The sequence below is a fragment of the Bos indicus x Bos taurus genome, chromosome 8, assembly GCF_003369695.1.
Source record: "Bos indicus x Bos taurus breed Angus x Brahman F1 hybrid chromosome 8, Bos_hybrid_MaternalHap_v2.0, whole genome shotgun sequence".
In the NCBI taxonomy this organism is placed as follows: domain Eukaryota; kingdom Metazoa; phylum Chordata; class Mammalia; order Artiodactyla; family Bovidae; genus Bos; species Bos indicus x Bos taurus.
In genome coordinates, this window is record NC_040083.1 from 113,042,778 (window position 1) to 113,059,557 (window position 16,780).

A 16,780-nucleotide genomic window follows, 5' to 3' on the forward strand; every position below is an offset into this window, starting at 1 on the left:
AATGAAATTATAAAATAACAACAGCAGTAAACCCCTACAAAAATCAGAGCTTGTATCAGGTAGCCCGGTAATTAGGTCTGTTCATCTCTGGTTCATTGCACTGCTGCTTTCTTTCTGAAATGCAAAAAGAAGGAAAACTACAAGGGGTGGTCTGTGGGAAAGGCAAGCACCAAGGTGTGAGTAGCATGGGGTTAAAGGAGAATAGGTGCAGGATGTAGCTCAAGCAGAGTTAGGGAGCAGAAAAGCAGACTTAGTTACAGAGTACAGATTAGGAGCAGTAAAGGAAAATCTGGGAGGGATCCGGCCTGCTCACTGTCCTCTTTATCTTCTTTGTTCTCAGGAAAGAAAAGACAATCATTTCTCTCTTTTCCTTTTCACTGAAACATTGATAGAAGCAACTTAGATGAGAAGGAGTGGCCTTCAGGAGCCCAGCCTCGTTCTCCAGTTCCTGTATAAAAGCAGTGAGTTAGAGACATCACCAGGAGAAAAGCAGACATTTAATAACTTTTATACCTCCTGTATATAGGGGAACTATCCAGGAAACCTGAGTCACCCCCTGAAATGTCCAAAGCCATAACCTCAAGTATGCTCTTTAGAGAAAAATAAAAGAAAGACCTTGGGGAAAGGGGGAAGCCTGTTGTGACAGGTTATCATGCAAACATAGTAAAGAAATGTATGATTGTTGCAGATTTAAGTCAGGACCTCTCCACTGATAAGAATTACTTGAGAGTTACTCGTCATCTACTTCTAGTGCAAAGAGGGACAGCCCTTAAATATATAGAGTTCTCTGTTGTAAATGTCCTTCACAAAAGGGCAGTTGCTAGTTTTATGAGATTTCTGTTTTTTCTTTTTTAAAAGTTAGACTGAAATAATCCTTATGCCAGAGAGGTATATATTGGGGTGGCATATTCTCATCTTATCATGGATGTAACCCACTTTGCTTATGTTTTCATCAATTGAAGGATATCTTAATTTTTTTTCAATTTTTTAGCTATTATGAATAGTGCTGCTGTGCATAATTGCATCCTTGTTTTAATTTGGGATAAAATTTCAAAGCAGTTGATAACACTGAATACATGATTGTTGGATCCAGTGTTTTGGCTTTGAAAAACACTGCCCAGCTGTGTTATAAAGTGGCCGTAGATACATCCCACCAGCAGTGAGGGAGATTTCTTGTTCCTCATCCTCCAGCAGTGGATATTGTCATGTATATGGAGTTTAGTAGTCCTAATAAGTGTGGTGTGATACCTCATGATTTTCTCTCAATGTTCCCTAGTTCAGTTCAGTTCAGTGGCTCAGTCATGTCTGCCTCTTTGCGACCCCATGAACTGCAGCAGGCCAGGCTTCCCTGTCCATCACCAACTCCCAGAGCTTGCTCAACTCATGTCCATCGAATCAATGATGCCATCAACCATCTCATCCTGTCATCCCCTTTTCCTCTCACCTTCAATCTTTCCCAGCATCAGGGTCTTTTCAAAAGAATCAGCTCTTCACATCAGGAGGCCAAAGATTTGGAGCGTCAGCTTCAGCGTCAATCCTTCCAATGACTATTCAGGAATGATTTCCTTTAGGAATGACTGGTTGGATCTCCTTGCAGTCCAAGGGACTCTCAAGAGTCTTCTCCAACACCACAGTTCAAAAGCATCAATTCTTTGGCAGTCAGCTTTCTTTATGGCCCAACTCTCACATCCATACATGACTACTGGAAAAACCATAGCTTTGACTAGATGGACCTCGGTCAGCAAAGTAATGTCTCGGCTTTTTGATATACTGTCTAGGTTGGTCATAGCTTTTCTTCCACGGAACAAGTGTCTTTTAATTTCATGGCTGCAGTCACCATGTGCAGTGATTTTGGAGCCCAAGAAAATAAAGTCTCTCACTGTTTCCATTGTTTCCCCATATATTTGCCATGAAGTGATGGGACTGGATGCCCTGATCTTAGTTTTTTGAATGTTGACTTTTAAGCCTACTTTTTCACTCTCCTTTTTCACTTTCATCTAGAGGCTCTTTAGTTCCTCTTCACTTTCTGCTATAAGGGTGGTGTCATCTGCATCTCTGTTTAATTGATATTTCTCCTGGCAATCTTGATTCCAGCTTGTGCTTCATCCAGCCCGGCATTTCTCTCGATGTACTCTGAATCTAAGTTAAATAAGCAGGGTGGCACTATATAGTCTTGACATACTTCTTTCCCAATTTGGAATCAGTCCAGTGATCCACATCCAGTTCTAACTGTTGCTTCTTGACCGGGATAAAGTTTTGCAGGAGGCAGATAAGGTGGTCTTGTATTCCCATCTGCTTAAGAATTTTCCACATTTTGTTGTGATTCACACAGTCAAAGGCTTTAGCATAGTCAGTGAAGCAGAAGTAGATGTTTTTCTGGGTTTCTCTTGCTTTTTTATGATCCAAAGGATGTTGGCAATTTGATCTCTGGTACCTTTGCCTTTTCTAAATCCAGCTTGAACATCTGGAAGTTCTTGGTTCATGGACTGTTGAAGCCTCACTTGGAGAATTTTGAGCGTTACTTTGCTAGCATGTGAAATCAGTGCAGCTGTGTGGTAGTTTGAACATTCTTTGGCATTGCCCTTTTTGGGATTGGAATGAAAACTGACTTTTCCAGTCCTGTGACCACTGCTGAGTTTTCCAAATTTCCTGGAATATTGATTGCAGCACTTTCATAGCATCATCTTTCAAGATTTCCAATAGCTCAGCTGGAATTCGATCAGCTTCACTAGCTTTGTTCATAGCGATGCTTCCTAAGGCCCAATTGACTTCACACTCTAGGCTGTCTGGCTCTAGGTGAGTGATCAAATCATCATGGTTATCTGGGTCATTAAGATCTTTTTTGTATAGTTCTGTGTATTCTTGCAGCCTCTTCTTAATATCTTCTGCTTCCGTTAGGTCCATACCATTTCTGTCCTTTATTGAGCCCATCTTTGCGTGAAATGTTCCCTTCGTATCTCTAATTTTCTTTGCACATATTCGAGTATTTTAACTGGGATGGGTGGAGAATGTTTAGGAGCAGCTAGCCTGGGGATCAGGCAGAATTTACTTCACGATGCCTCTGCATGGTCCCCCAGCTTCCCACTGAGGACCCTCCTTGTGGGAGTTGGGGTGGGGGCTTAGGAGGGTGGGGGGGGGTCGGAAGAGTGGAGGAGGGCGTCAGGAGTGTGGAGGAAGGGTGGGAGAATATAAAGGCTGTTGTCTGCACTAAAGTCCGCATCCCTGACCATCTTCAGAATTGCTCATTGGTGTAGCGAGCATCCTAATTGGGTTTTCACCTGTGTAACTGGCGGGTTCTTAATGAGCAATGTGAACAGTGACATTATATGTCCTCAGTCAGGACTAGATACTTACTACACCATGTGACCAGGTGTAAGAACCTCTAAGAACCTGTAGCCAGTACCCCTAGGGACAGGGTTCAGACTTGACCCCTCAACATTTTGGGGTCCAGCCACTGCTTTAGCATTTCTCAGGGCCCAGTGCTGACTCTAAGGGTTCTGAAATCCAGCCTCCATCTGCCTTTAGTGAGACCCACACTTCTAGGATCCTACAGAGCAGGACCTGTGTGAGTTCTCTGTGGCTTCTCTAACAGACGACCACATGTTGGGTGATTTAAAACAACAGGAGTTCATCCTCCCCCAGTCCTGGAGACCAGACACCTAAGATCAAGGTGGCACAGGGCTGAGGTCCCTCCAGAGGCTCCAGGATAGGGTTCTTCCTGCCTTTTCCAGCTTTGGGGCTCCAGGGGTCCTGGGGCTTGTGGCCCCCTCCCTCCCATCTCTGCCTCCATCTTCACGAGGCTTCTCATCTGTGTCCTCTTTCATCTCTTATAAGAACTCTGTCAGTTGGATTGAAGGTCACCCTAACCCTAGATGACCTTACCTTGAGATTCTTAACTACATCTATAAAGACTCTTTTCCCAGATATGGCCCTGCTCCTGTGTTCTGGGGGGGACACATCTTTTGGGGCCACCATTCACCCCATTATCTGTATATAAAATAAGCCTCATTTTAGGAGATCACCATAGGCCCATTTGGACAGGCACAGACAGCGGCCACACAGGTGGGGTCTGGAGAGAATGAGGATCCTGGAGTCACCTGGAATGGATCAGGCCTGGCTTCTTCAGGTGAGGGGAATCACAGGGAGGAGCAGGGCATGGTCTTGTTCAGGCTTCAAAAAGACCATGTTGTGTGGGATGTGAGACACACCATGAGGGCAGGGAGCTTTGTAGGGCCTGATGGAGGGATTAGGCTTGGGCCAGGGCTGTGGGTGTAGAGGGGAATTAGTGTGGGGGTTGGCCATATGCCCTGGAGAAGGAGCTCACAGTCCCTGGGGCACAAGGAACTGGGAACCTGGGAGGCTTCTGTGTTACTGAGCCAAACTTGAGTCCACATACCTGAGTGCAGTAAAGCCAGTCGCCTGACACCAGGTGCAGTAAAGGAAAGTGCAGCATTAATTGTAAAGGCACCAATACGTGGAGACAGTAACTCGTGCTCTAAACCCTGAAATCCCTGAAGGGCTTCAGGAAAGCAGTTTTATGGGCCACACGGTGGTGGGGAGGGTGGTGGTGGTGTCACAGAGTATGTGATTCACTGGTGCATGGTTCTCTGGTTGGTGAGGTAACAGAGGGGTGCAGGCTGGAAATGTCACTGGAATCATCGCAGGGAGGAAGGGGAAAGGCCAGAGGGGGCAGGTGGGTTATAGCACCTACGTGCAGGTGATGGTGGTCCTGTCGGACACAACTCAGAGCCATAAGGAGTGGTGGTCAGGGGCTCAGCTTCGTCCTCTTGTTCTTTGCTTATCTGTAACTTCCCAGTCCTGCAGCGAGGAGCCTGGCCCCCACCATTTGCATTTGTCAGCTCTTTTCTCCTCTTCAGATTACGTGTTTTGTACTATCTGTATAACATTTTTTGGCTGGGTGTCTGTTCAGATCCTTACTTATTGTTTATAGGGTCGTTCAAGAGGTCTTTGTCTATTTTGTGTCCAAATCCTGTATCAAATATGAATTTTGCAAATATTTTCTCCCAGTTTGTAGCTTGTATTTTGATTTTTTGAATGAGGTCTTTCAGAATAGACATATTTATTTCTATAAAGTCCACAATATTTTTCTTTTGTGGACTGACAGCTTGTGTGTTAAAACTCAAAGCTCATGATATACAGGCCAAACCCAGGGTCATGTAGATTTTCTATGTTTATGTCCACAATTTTGATAGTTTCAAAATTTAAATGTCTGTTAATAAATTTGGTGACTACATTTCATTCTATACAGTTTCAAGTTAATTATTCCTTAACTATTTTGGAGAAGTTTTGGATATTGGCAATATTTCAGTTTGAATTTCCATAGTTTAATGGACCTAAGCAGAACTGCCCCGAGAGGCCGAGTCTCCACTTAGCTGTACCTGCGCGAGTGAGGGAGGCTTGAGCTGCAGTTCCCGTTGGCTGGCCCGGGGCGAGGAGCCCGCCTCCCCGACCCACCCGCACCCCAGGCGGAATTCCTGCTCTGCCTGAGCTTCTGGCTGTGTGTGGCTGCTGACGGGAGTCTGGTCTCCTCAGGACCCATTGGGGCTTCAGCTTTGGGACGCTGTGGGGTTCAGTTCAGGCTGACTGGAGTCTGGTCTCCTCAGGACCCATTGGGGCTTCAGCTTTGGGACATTGTGGGACTCAGTTCAGGAAGACAGGGAGTCTGGTCTCCTCAGGACCTGCTCAGGTTTTGGCCTTGGGACATTGTGGGGTTCACTTCAGGCTGAAGGAGATGGGTCTCCTCAGGACCCATTGGTGTTTCGGCTTTGGGACATTGTGGGGTTAGTTCAGGCTGAATGGGTGTCCTTCTAAAGCACCGGGAATAAACATGATGCCCCGGGAAGCTGTATCACAGACACTCTGTTTTGCGTCCCCCGTGCCTGGAACTGGGGCCCTGCATGCTCCAGTTAGAGATGCGTGTAGGCATGTGGTCCTTGGAGTTAATCAGAGCAACTAAACGGAAAAACGATTTAAGTGACTCCTGATATTGCCAGTGTGGTCGTGAAGGGGAAAGGCTTGAGCCGCATTGCAGGACACGAATATGGAAAGTGTGTGCTAGCTTCCTGCACTCCCATTCCAGAACACTTCCAGAAAGGACCAAGGGGATCTCTGAGGCCCTTACTAGGAAAACAGAGTCCGTGAACCCAGTGGCCCCGGCGGCGTGGGCGTGGCCGTCCCTGCGCAGCTGTCTCCTGACCGTCGCGCTGGGGGCCTTTCCACGGCGAGTTCCCCTGTTTACAACGGGCGGTGGAGCAGCCCCTCTGAGAGGCTGGACCACAGTGGGAGCTGCTGAGTAGCTCAGGTCCTGGGGATGCTCCTGTGAGCCACACGTCTCAGGGGGAGGAGTCAGGAGGAGACACAGCAGCCCAGAAGGGCGAGGGCCAAGGTAAGGGCCTTAAAAAAGGTAAATTCCAGATTCCCAGGAACCAGGTGTTTCCATTTTAGGTGGTGAGTCTGTGTGTCAGATGTCTGTCCCGGTGCTTGCACATGGGCTCCTGGAAGCCCTGGGCAGCTGCATGTGACCCAGGGGCCCTGTGTGCCCGGCTGTCACCACGCAGTGACACTGCCCATGTGTCCACACCGGACCAGTCGGAGAGGACCCTCCTCCAGGCCCAGAGAGCGGGCTGGGAAGCAAGAGGACTGGAACGGGGTGGGGACCTGCTGTGCCCTTTATCTTCCCAGTTCTGGCTTTCTTTGAGCAAAGATCCTCAGGACCTGCTGGTGCTTCAGCTTTCGTCAGCCTATGCCGTCCCTGCCACCAACAAAGAATGAGTTTTTTCCATGCATTTCTAAGTCATTTAGACTCTGCTGCATTCTGTGTTTCATTCTGTGACACTCTCATGTCCTAAATAACTAAATTTGAATAGATTATGATTTACTAATTGAGGTCTAAGGCTCTATGGGTTTATACAAATGCACAGTGGTAGATATTCATCTGTAATGTCAGTTTAGTCGCTCAGTTGTGTCTGACTCTTTGCGACTCCATGGACTGCAGCCCGCCAAGCTTCTCTGTCCATCACCAACTCCCGGAGCTTACTCAAACTCACGTCCATCAAGTCGGTGATGCCATCCAACCATTTCATCTGTAATGTATCAGATGGAGTATTGAAACTCCTACCTCATAATCTTTTTCTAAGTCTGTTTTGCCTTTTTCAGAATGTTGTATAAATGGGGTCATTAGTGTGTAGACTGGATTCTTTCATTTAGCAATATACATGTAAGATTCATCCATGGTTTTTGCTTGGTTTGATGGTTCATTCCTTTATATTTCCAAATGCTATTCCATGGCATGTGTATTGGAGGAAAAATAATGTTCCCTTTATATTTCTGTTTTCCTCATTGAGACTTTCCCCCACAATGAAAGGCAGATGAACTGGAAGAAAACAGAAGCTTATTACCATGCATACCCCCTATATGCTTGTAAGGTACCTAGGAAAACCTGAAATGGCCCAAGCCTGTAACTTATGTGCTATCTTTAGCTAAGAACAAAAGAAAGATATGAGGGGTGGCGGTGGAATGATTTGGGAGGTTTGGAGGCAAAGCACAGTAAACAAGGGTCTGGATATTATGCAGATTTACATCCAGGCCATCTCCATGGACTAGCTTCTCTGAAGACTTAGTTATCCTTCCATTTCTGGTACACAGGTGGAGAGAGCCTTACAAGTAGAGATTTCCCTAATAAATGTAAATTTAATTCCTATAAGGGCAGTTTCAAACATTCTCCTGGATCTGTTGTTTTTTAAATGTCAGTCCAGAATTATGCTGATGTCAAAAAGACACAACTTGGGGTTGCATATTCTGCTCCCCTTGATGTATATGTGCCCTAATTTGCTTATTAATTCATTTACAGAAGAACATTCTGATGTCTTTCAGTTTTTAACCAATTTTTAACCCAGAATAAAGCTACTGTGCATTATTTTATGCTAGTTTTTGTTTGAACACAGTGTTTCAAAGCTGTTGTCTAAATACAAGAGGTGTAGTGTCTTTACCAATTATTAATGGGTTTGTTTGCTCTAGAGTTCTTGGTATAATTTAAGTACAAATTCTTTATCAGATATGCGTTTTTTTAAATTATTAATGTTTGGCCGTGCTGGGCCTTCATTGTGTGGGCTTTTGTCTAGTTCTGGCGAGCAGGGGCTACGCTAGTTGTGGTGCATGGGCTTCTCACTGGTGGCTCCTGTTGTTGTGGGACACAGGCTCTGGGGCTCATGGGCTCAGTAGTTGCAGCTTCCGGGATCTAGAACACAGGCTCAGTGGTTGTGGTGCATGGGCTTAGCTGCTCCACAGCATGGACAGGGATCCAACCTACGTCTCCTGCATTGGCATGAAGATTCTTTAATACTCAGCCAGCAGGGAAGCCCTCAGCCATGTTTTAGATTCTAGTTTGCCACACACCTGTATCTGGTGAGAGAGGCCAGTATCAAGAGGCCTGGGAGCTGGGAGTGCTCAGCCACAGTTCTGGCTGTGCCATTGAAAGCTTTGGGGCCTTTGGTGAGCTCCTCAACTTTCCTGGGACTGTTTCCTCTCTTCAAAAATGCCCTGCTGTTGGACTGTAGCCCGCCAGGCTCCTCTGTCCATGGGATTTCCCAGACAAGAATACTGGAGTGGGTGCCATTTCCTTCTGCACAGATACACATTTGGAAGATATTTTCTCCTGGTTTGTGGTTTTGATGCAGGAAGGGGGGACCCCTTCCACGGCCTGAGAGCGGGCTCTTGTCTGACACTTGGAAATGAATTGTCTGAGGAGACGTGTACTATCAAAGCTAGAGGTTTTATTGGGAAGGGCTGCCTGGGTGGAGGGCAAGAGGGTGAGGGAAGCTGAGAGAACTGCTCTGCCACGTGGCTCACAGTCTCAGGTTTTAGGGGCACTGGGTTAGTTTCTGGTTTGTCTCTGGCCAGTCATTCTGAACTGGGGTCCTTCCCGGTGGCAGATGCATCACTCATCCAAGGTGGATTCTGCAAGGAGGACCCTGGGAGGTTGGTAAGACCTGCGGGTTGGAGTCTCCTGTCTCCTTTGACCTTTCCTGAATTCTGGTTGGTGGTGGCTTCTTAGTTCCTTGTTCTTACCCAGGACCTCCTGTTGTAAGACAACTCCTGCAGGTGGTTTCTCTGGTGCCCGGCAAGGACGGGCGGGTGGTTTTGGTTAGTGGTTCCCCTAACGCTTTGTCCTGTGGTTTTCTTGAGCAAGGTCCTCTACAGAGTGAATGTATACATTTTTAAAAGTCAGTGTTTTAATTAATTTATTTAAAACATTTTGTATATTGGCTTTTTTGTTGTGCTTTAGAACTCATCACCAGACTCAAGGTCATGTAGATCTTTTTTTGTTTTCTAAAATGTTAATAGTTTTTAATTGAAATGTGGTGTCAGTTGCAAAGTTTGTGTTTATTTTCCTTTCATTCCATATGGTTTTTAATCAGTTTTAATCAATTGTTCCCTGGCCGTGTGTTGAGCAGGGTCATGGAGATTTTTGGCTCCATTTCAGTTTGGGTTTCCAGTCTGAGTGCTCACAGCAAAGCTGGTTCTGGGTGAGCCCTCTGGGGTCTGTGAGCGTGGGGCTGCCCGCTCTTCTCTGGTGGCCTGCTTGGGGTGCCAACCCCCCCTCTGACCTGTGGGGACAGGATGTTTGCCTTCAGACTCAGCTCGGTGACCAGCTGGTGGGAGCTTTGTCTCCTCAGCACCATCAGGGCTCGGGTTCCTGGGTAACGGGGCTGCATCCAGGCTGAGAGGAGGGGGGTTGCCTCAGTGCCCACCAGCAAGGGGGCGCTGCAAGAGGGAAAAATGAGGATGAAGTAGACGTTTCCTGTGTCCAGCTGAGCACTGACCGGAGGTCCATCTCAGAGAACTCGGGGGGCTGGAAGGGGGAAGAGCTCCATGTGCCAAATGGTGAGTGTTTAGTTAGATTTCTGTTAGATGATCTAGAGGATGCCCAGTGATGTTCTTTGGTGTAGGTGGCCAGTTTTCCTGTCACTGTTTCTTGAAAGGATTGTCCTTTCATCTTTGCACGTTCTTGGCTTGATTTTCATGAACTGTCCACATACATGTGGCTTTATTCCTGGGCTCTCTATTCTTTCCTTGAGTCCCTGTGCCTGTGTTTGCGCCAGTTCCTTACTGTTGTGGTTACTACACCTCCGTGATGTAGTTTGAAGTCAGAGAGGAAGTTGCCTCCAGGTTCATTCTTCTTTCTCAGAGTCTTTTGGGCTGTTCAGGGTCCTTAGTTGTTTCAGAATATTATTAGGAATATTTCTATTTCTATGAAAAATGCCATTGGATATTATATTTTGAGTGCAGTGCATTTGCTGATGGCTTTGGTTGGAATGGACATTTTAATAACTCATTTTTCCAGTGCATGAGCATGGAATATTTTTCTGTTTATTTATGTTTTCTTTGATTTCTTTATCAGTGCTTTCTAGTTTTCTAACTACTGGTCTTCTATGTCCTTGGTTACGTTTTTTCTTAATTTTTGTTTCTGATTGTTACTAGTATATAGAAACACAACTGATTTTCATATATTGATTTAGATTATAAACTGTAGTATTTTATATGATTGTAAATTGATCCCAAATTATTCAACTTTACTGAATGTATTCTAACAACTTTATGTGAAGTTATGTGGGAAATTTTATTTGTAAATTCCATGTGGACTCCTTCAAGGGTAATGAGCATCACAACTTCCCTTGAACTTCATCTGGGTAAGTCTTGGCCTCTATAAGAAAGTTTCAAGCCTGTCTGATCTGATTTTCTTTTGTGGTATTGACATGGTTGTTTTGAAAAATAATTTACTTTTCAGTAACTTAAAATGTGCAGGAAACTCTTAATAATGGTAAAAAAAAAAATGCTTACAGTTGCCACATCACCTAAAATACTCCATGCGTTTTATCCAAAGTGGGCACGTTCTCCTGTGGAACCAGCACATAATCTCCAAAATCAGGAAATCATATAGTTTCTACATTATAATGTAATCCACAGCCGCACTTCCACTTTCAGCAATTGTCCAATTGTATGAAAATATCTTTTTTCCCATCCTCATCCAATATTTTTTTAGACTGTTACGGAGATTTTCAGACATTTGGACAAACTTAGTGGATGTAAAGCAGACATGGTGAATATGGGATCTGGGTTGCCTTTTCTATGTGGATTTTTTCACTAAAGATGTTTTTAATGTTTATTCATTTTGTAACATGTACCAATATTACATTCTTTTTCCCCATAGTAATTAAAAATAAGTAACATGCCATTTACCATTTACATATTTGTAAGCATACAGTGTTGTAGTATGAACTACCTTTACTTGTTTTGCAAACCAGTTTAATAATGTGCACCTCATGCATGCTTTGGAGAAACTCAGGAAACTGAGTCAGTGACTGAAATGGCCCAAGAAATCACCTTAGATACCATCTTCATCTAAACACAAAACAGGGGCTTCCTGGTGGTCCAGTGGCTAAGACTGGACACTCCTTAAGAAGGAGGCCCAGGTTCCATCCCTGATCCAAGAACTAGATCTCCCATGCCACAATGAAGAGTTTGCATGCTGTGGCTAAATATCTGGCTTGCTTCAGTGAAGGTCGACCTGGCGCAGCCAAATAAAAAAACAAATAAATCTTAAAAAATAAAACCAAAGGAAAGGAAGGGTATGGTGGTTGTACAGATTTACATCTTAGCTTTCCCTATTGATAAAAAAAGTTTCACAAGACTGTCATCCTTCTATCTGATATATACAGAGAATTCCTTTGAAATGAGATTTCTCTGGTAAATGTGACTCAGAAGAGCCATCTTGAACTTGGGTTTCAGAGATGATCATGTGTCCTCTTAAAAAAAAAAAAGTTAATTAAGTGCAACTAATTCTCATGCTGAAGGGGTATATTTTGGGGTAGCATTTGCTCCCCTTCACTTTGGATGTATATCCCAATTTGTTTACAGTCATCTACTGAAGACATCCTGATATTTGAAAGGTTTTAGCTATTAGAAGTAGAGCTCCTGTGTATAATTGTGTGATAATTTTTGTCTGGACACTTTTTCAAAGCTGTTTACTAAGTACTAGACATGTAGTGTTCAGGTCATAGGTGAGCCTTTTTTAGCTGAGGAAAAATTCCAGCTGAGTTTCTCTGTGGCATGTGGGATCTTCCTGGGTAAGGGATTGAACTTGAGTGTCTTCCATTGTCAGGCAGATTCTTTACCACTGACCCACCAGAGAAGCCCCCCTTTTTTGAGTTTACTGATCTAATAGGTGTGTAGTGCTACTTTACTGTTGTTTTAGTTTGTAATTTCCTTATAATATATGATTTTGAGTATTTTTGATATGCTGATTTACTATCTTTATATTTTCGTAGGCCAGGTGTTTAGATTTATACATTTTTAATGAGGTTGTTTGTTCCAGATTTTTTGGTATAGTTGGAATACAATTCAGAAGTAGATTTTTTTTGGAATGCTGCTGGGAGCCAGTGTGAGGAACTCTGCCTGTGGCAAAGGTCATGAGGAAGGAGGCTCGGCATATGCAAAGGCGGGATCGAGCCTCAGGAGTCCCCCTGGAAATTCTCGAGCATCTACCCCCAAAACCAGAGCCTGCCTACTTTACTACTTTGTGCTCTCACCTATACCTCTGACTTTACGGGGGGCTGTCCCCCACCACCTCTTTCGGAAACAGAGTGAACTTAGAGCTCCAGTTAATAAAAACTGGGCAGGAGTGTTTCAACCTAAAAACTCCTCTGAAGGTTCTCTAGCCTGCCTGACAGGCCAGTCCAGCCACATGTGATTGCTCACAGCCTCCCAACCGTGAGAGGCATGAGATGCTTTAAACCTTTTAAAAACAGGTTCTTTAGAGAAGTTAGAAAACTATTAGTATAGTATAGTGGGCTGATTAGAAATTGTATTGGTGAAGGGTTTTTCATTTGTTGAGCCAATGTTTACTGCTAAGTCTCCACATCCCCTGCCCTTACACACATTAATGAATATATAGAAGAAATAAGTATTAACCTTTGATATTAATCATGTTAGACCTTAGGCTAAGTAAATTTTTTCCTTAATTAAAACCCACTATACCCTCACCCTATAGGAATGTAACTTTATCTGGTACCTTCGGAAGGTGGCGTCTGTTTTAAGAATAATCATCCCTGGAGAAATAAGTGTTCTGGTTGACTGACCGCTGTCACAAGGAGAGGGTCATAAATTGTCAGCAGGCCTGCTGGCCAGAAGATGATGTAACATCCCTAAGACCTCTGTATACATTTGTATGAAGCACCTGACTTTGATAAAAGTCAGGACTGCTGACCCCGTGTGACTTTTGTATAACATCTCAGTGTATAAAAACAGACCCTGGAAAAATAAAAAATGGGATCAGTTCCTCGAAAGACTGGTCTCCCCATGTCGTTCTTTTTCTCACCTTCTGGCTGAATCCCCATCTGGAAAGTGGAGGCTCGTCAAGCCTACTAATTATGCCTGGGCTTCTAAGATCTGACTGGGGAGGGCTTAGTGTCTCCTCTCCTTCGGGAGAATGGGAGGATGCCTGCGGCCTATGTAGGTGATGTAAATTCCTTATTTTGGAATTTTATTAGGTTTCCACGTAAACCAAGTTATTCAGCCTCTTTTCTCCCCTGAATTTTCCTACTGGGCTGTCCTCATTCTATTACTCTTTATATCTCTAATTAATATTTAATTAAAGCCAGTGTATTCGCCGACACCGTCTCTCCTTCGAATTTCCCTGGATCCACCGGGGCTGGACCCCGGCAGAATACCTTTGCTTTCTCCATGATTCAATGAATGTTGTCAACTCGATCTCTACACTTTCAGTAATAAAAGAACCATTGCTATTTAGAATGTGGGGGCTTTAGGGAAGTCATTAGGTCATGAAGGCTTTGCTTTGCCCTCATGAACTGAATTAGTGCCTGCTTGTGCTTAGTTGTGTCCGACTCTGTGACCCCATGGACTGTAACCTGCCAGGCTCCTCTGTCCATGTGGTTCTCCAGGCAGGAATACTGGAGTGGGTTGCCATTTCCTGATTCAGGGAACATTCCCTACACAAGGATCAAACTCAGGACTCCTGCATTGCAGGAATATTCTTTACTTTCTGAGCTACTAGGGAAGCCCATGAACTGGATTAGTGCCCTCATAAAAGATCCCAGGGCACTCCCTTGCCCCATGTGATATGTGGGCACAGCAAAAATACAGCCATCTACAAACCAGGAAGAATGCTTTCATCAGAACCCAATCCAGTCTTAGACTTCTAGCTTTCAGAACAGTGCTAAATAAATGCTTATGTTATAATTACTATAGCAGTCCAAACAAGCTAAAACAATCATCAACATAATGTTCAGATATCAACAGAGTTTTCACCAGAAGAGTATACATCAAAGAATGTGTTCTGTTTGATTTCACTTGTGTAAAATTCAGAAAAAGACACAAACTGTGTAGAGTACTAAAAATAAAGATTCATCTAACTTGAGGAATACTGACTCAGAAAGAAGAGGAGAAGTTTGTCTGATGTAGTGTTGGTCTTCTGCTCGGTTTAGAAGTTTGGTCATAAAGGCATTTTTACTTTGAAAAAATTCAATAAATTGTAAACTTATGTTTTGTGCACATTTTGAATGTGTACTGTAAACGTTTGATATATATTAAAAATGATACTACTCTTCAAAGAAGCAAAACATCCTTTGAATATGAAAGCAGTCTCGTTGTCTACTGAAGGCAGAACATATTAGTTTGTGAGGGCTGCTATAACTAACGGAGAAGGCAATGGCACCCCACTCCAGTACTTTTGCCTGGAAAATCCATGGATGGAGGAGCCTAGTAGGCTGCAGTCCACGGGGTCGCTAAGAGTCGGACACGACTGAGCGACTTCACTTTCACTTTCCACTTTCATGCGTTGGAGAAGGAAATGGCAACCCACTCCAGTGTTCTTGCCTGGAGAATCCCAGGGACAGGGAAGCCTGGTGGGCTGCCGTCTCTGCGGTCGCACAGAGTCAGACACGACTGAAGTGACTTAACAGCAGCAGCTATGACTAAGTACCACAGACTGGGGTGGCTTAAATAAAAGAGACTGATTCCCTTCCAGTTTGGAGGATAGTAAGTAATTCAATATCAAAATGTTAGTAGGGTTGGTTTCATTCTGAAGCTTCTGTCTGGCTTATAGACGGCCATCACCTCCTGTGTCTCTCACAGTCTTTCCTGTGTGTATGTTCTAATTTCCTTTCTTAAAAAGATACCAGTCATCTTGTGTTAGGATGCACGATTTGAACTGATTACAATTTAATTTCCTCTTTAAAAACTATATCTACAAATTCAGTCATATTCAGAAGTACTGGGAGTCAAGATTTTGATATATGGATATTAAATAAACTTTTTAACCCATAACCCAAAGTGAGATGGTAATAGGTTATGATATAAGTTATGATAATTGTGTGGAAGAAATTGTGTTAAATTAGATTAAACAAATATTATGGGTAACAGAATATGGCACGAGTATCGATGGTAGACATCAGTATTATGATGTAGACTTCCCAATGTATGAAGGAAAATATTGACATGGAATCTAAAAAAGAAAAGCACTAGAAACCAGTTGGGCCCCATGGCAAATCTGCATTGTACCCAATTGTTATTTCTCCAGAGAACTCATTTAGTGCAAAATACTAGCAACAAAGCAATTACTTACTACTCACCTATATGTATAATCTCTTAAGGAAATGGCATCAATCTACAAATAATATACATCTTGCCTGCGTTATTCAGCAGAAGAGCCATGACACTGATGCTCTTTCTAAAATGGCTCTTCCTTCAAAGGTATGTAGACTTCTGTATTATACATTTATTCATAACCATCAAAACTCTGCTTTCTTATTTGGGCAATCATGTGCCAAAACCAGACTTATGATTCATAAATGACAAGAAAGACCAATGACCAGAAAAGTGTGGATATTTACTATTTTAGGTACTATTACTTATATAATTCATTGAGTCATTTAGGTGGATGATAAGGAATATATTGAATGCCATTCTCTATGATTCTTTACTTAATGACTAATAGCTACCATTTATTGATGACTACCCAGTCCATGGATGTACAAAGTGTCAGCAATGACTGACCATGCACACAAACACACACAGACATGTATGGAGAACAATATGTTCAATAGTGCATACTTTCTGTTGCATGATCCTCAAAATAAACCTACCCATATAAGGAATCCATTTTGACAAAAAAAATAAATAAATGATGAAGCCCAGAAATATTAAGAAACATTGTCCAGAGTGCATGGATCAAAATTGTTAAAGCCAGAATGGGAATTCAACAAGTTGACTTCATAGCCCATGTTTTTACCAGTAAATTCTACTCAGTTCAGTTCAGTCAGTCAGTTGTGGCTGATACTTTGCAACCCATGGACTGCAGCACGTCAGGCCTCCGTGTTCATCACCAATTCCTGGAGTTTACTCAAACTCATGTCCACTGAGTTGGTGATGCCATCCAACCATTTCATTCTCTGTCATTCCCTTCTCTTCCCACCTTTAATCTTTCCCAGCATCAGGGTCTTTTCAAATGAGTCAGTTCTTCGCATCAGGTGGCCAAAGTATTGGAGCTTCAGCTTCAACATTAGCCCTTCCAGTGAATATTCAGGACTGATTTCCTTTAGGATGGACTGGTTGGATCTCCTTTCTGTCCAAGGGACTCTCAAGAGTCTTCTCCAACACCACAGTTCAAAAGCAACAATTCTTCAGTGCTCAGCTTTCTTTATAGTCCAACTCTCACATCCATACATAACTACTGGAAAAATGA

General features: G+C 43.5%; 1 pseudogene; it reads right to left on the reverse strand.

Annotated features, from left to right (window-relative positions):
• LOC113897520 overlaps positions 1–10,015 on the reverse strand; it is a 38,050-nt pseudogene extending 28,035 nt beyond the window's left edge.
• Between the last annotated feature and the right edge of the window lie 6,765 nt (positions 10,016–16,780).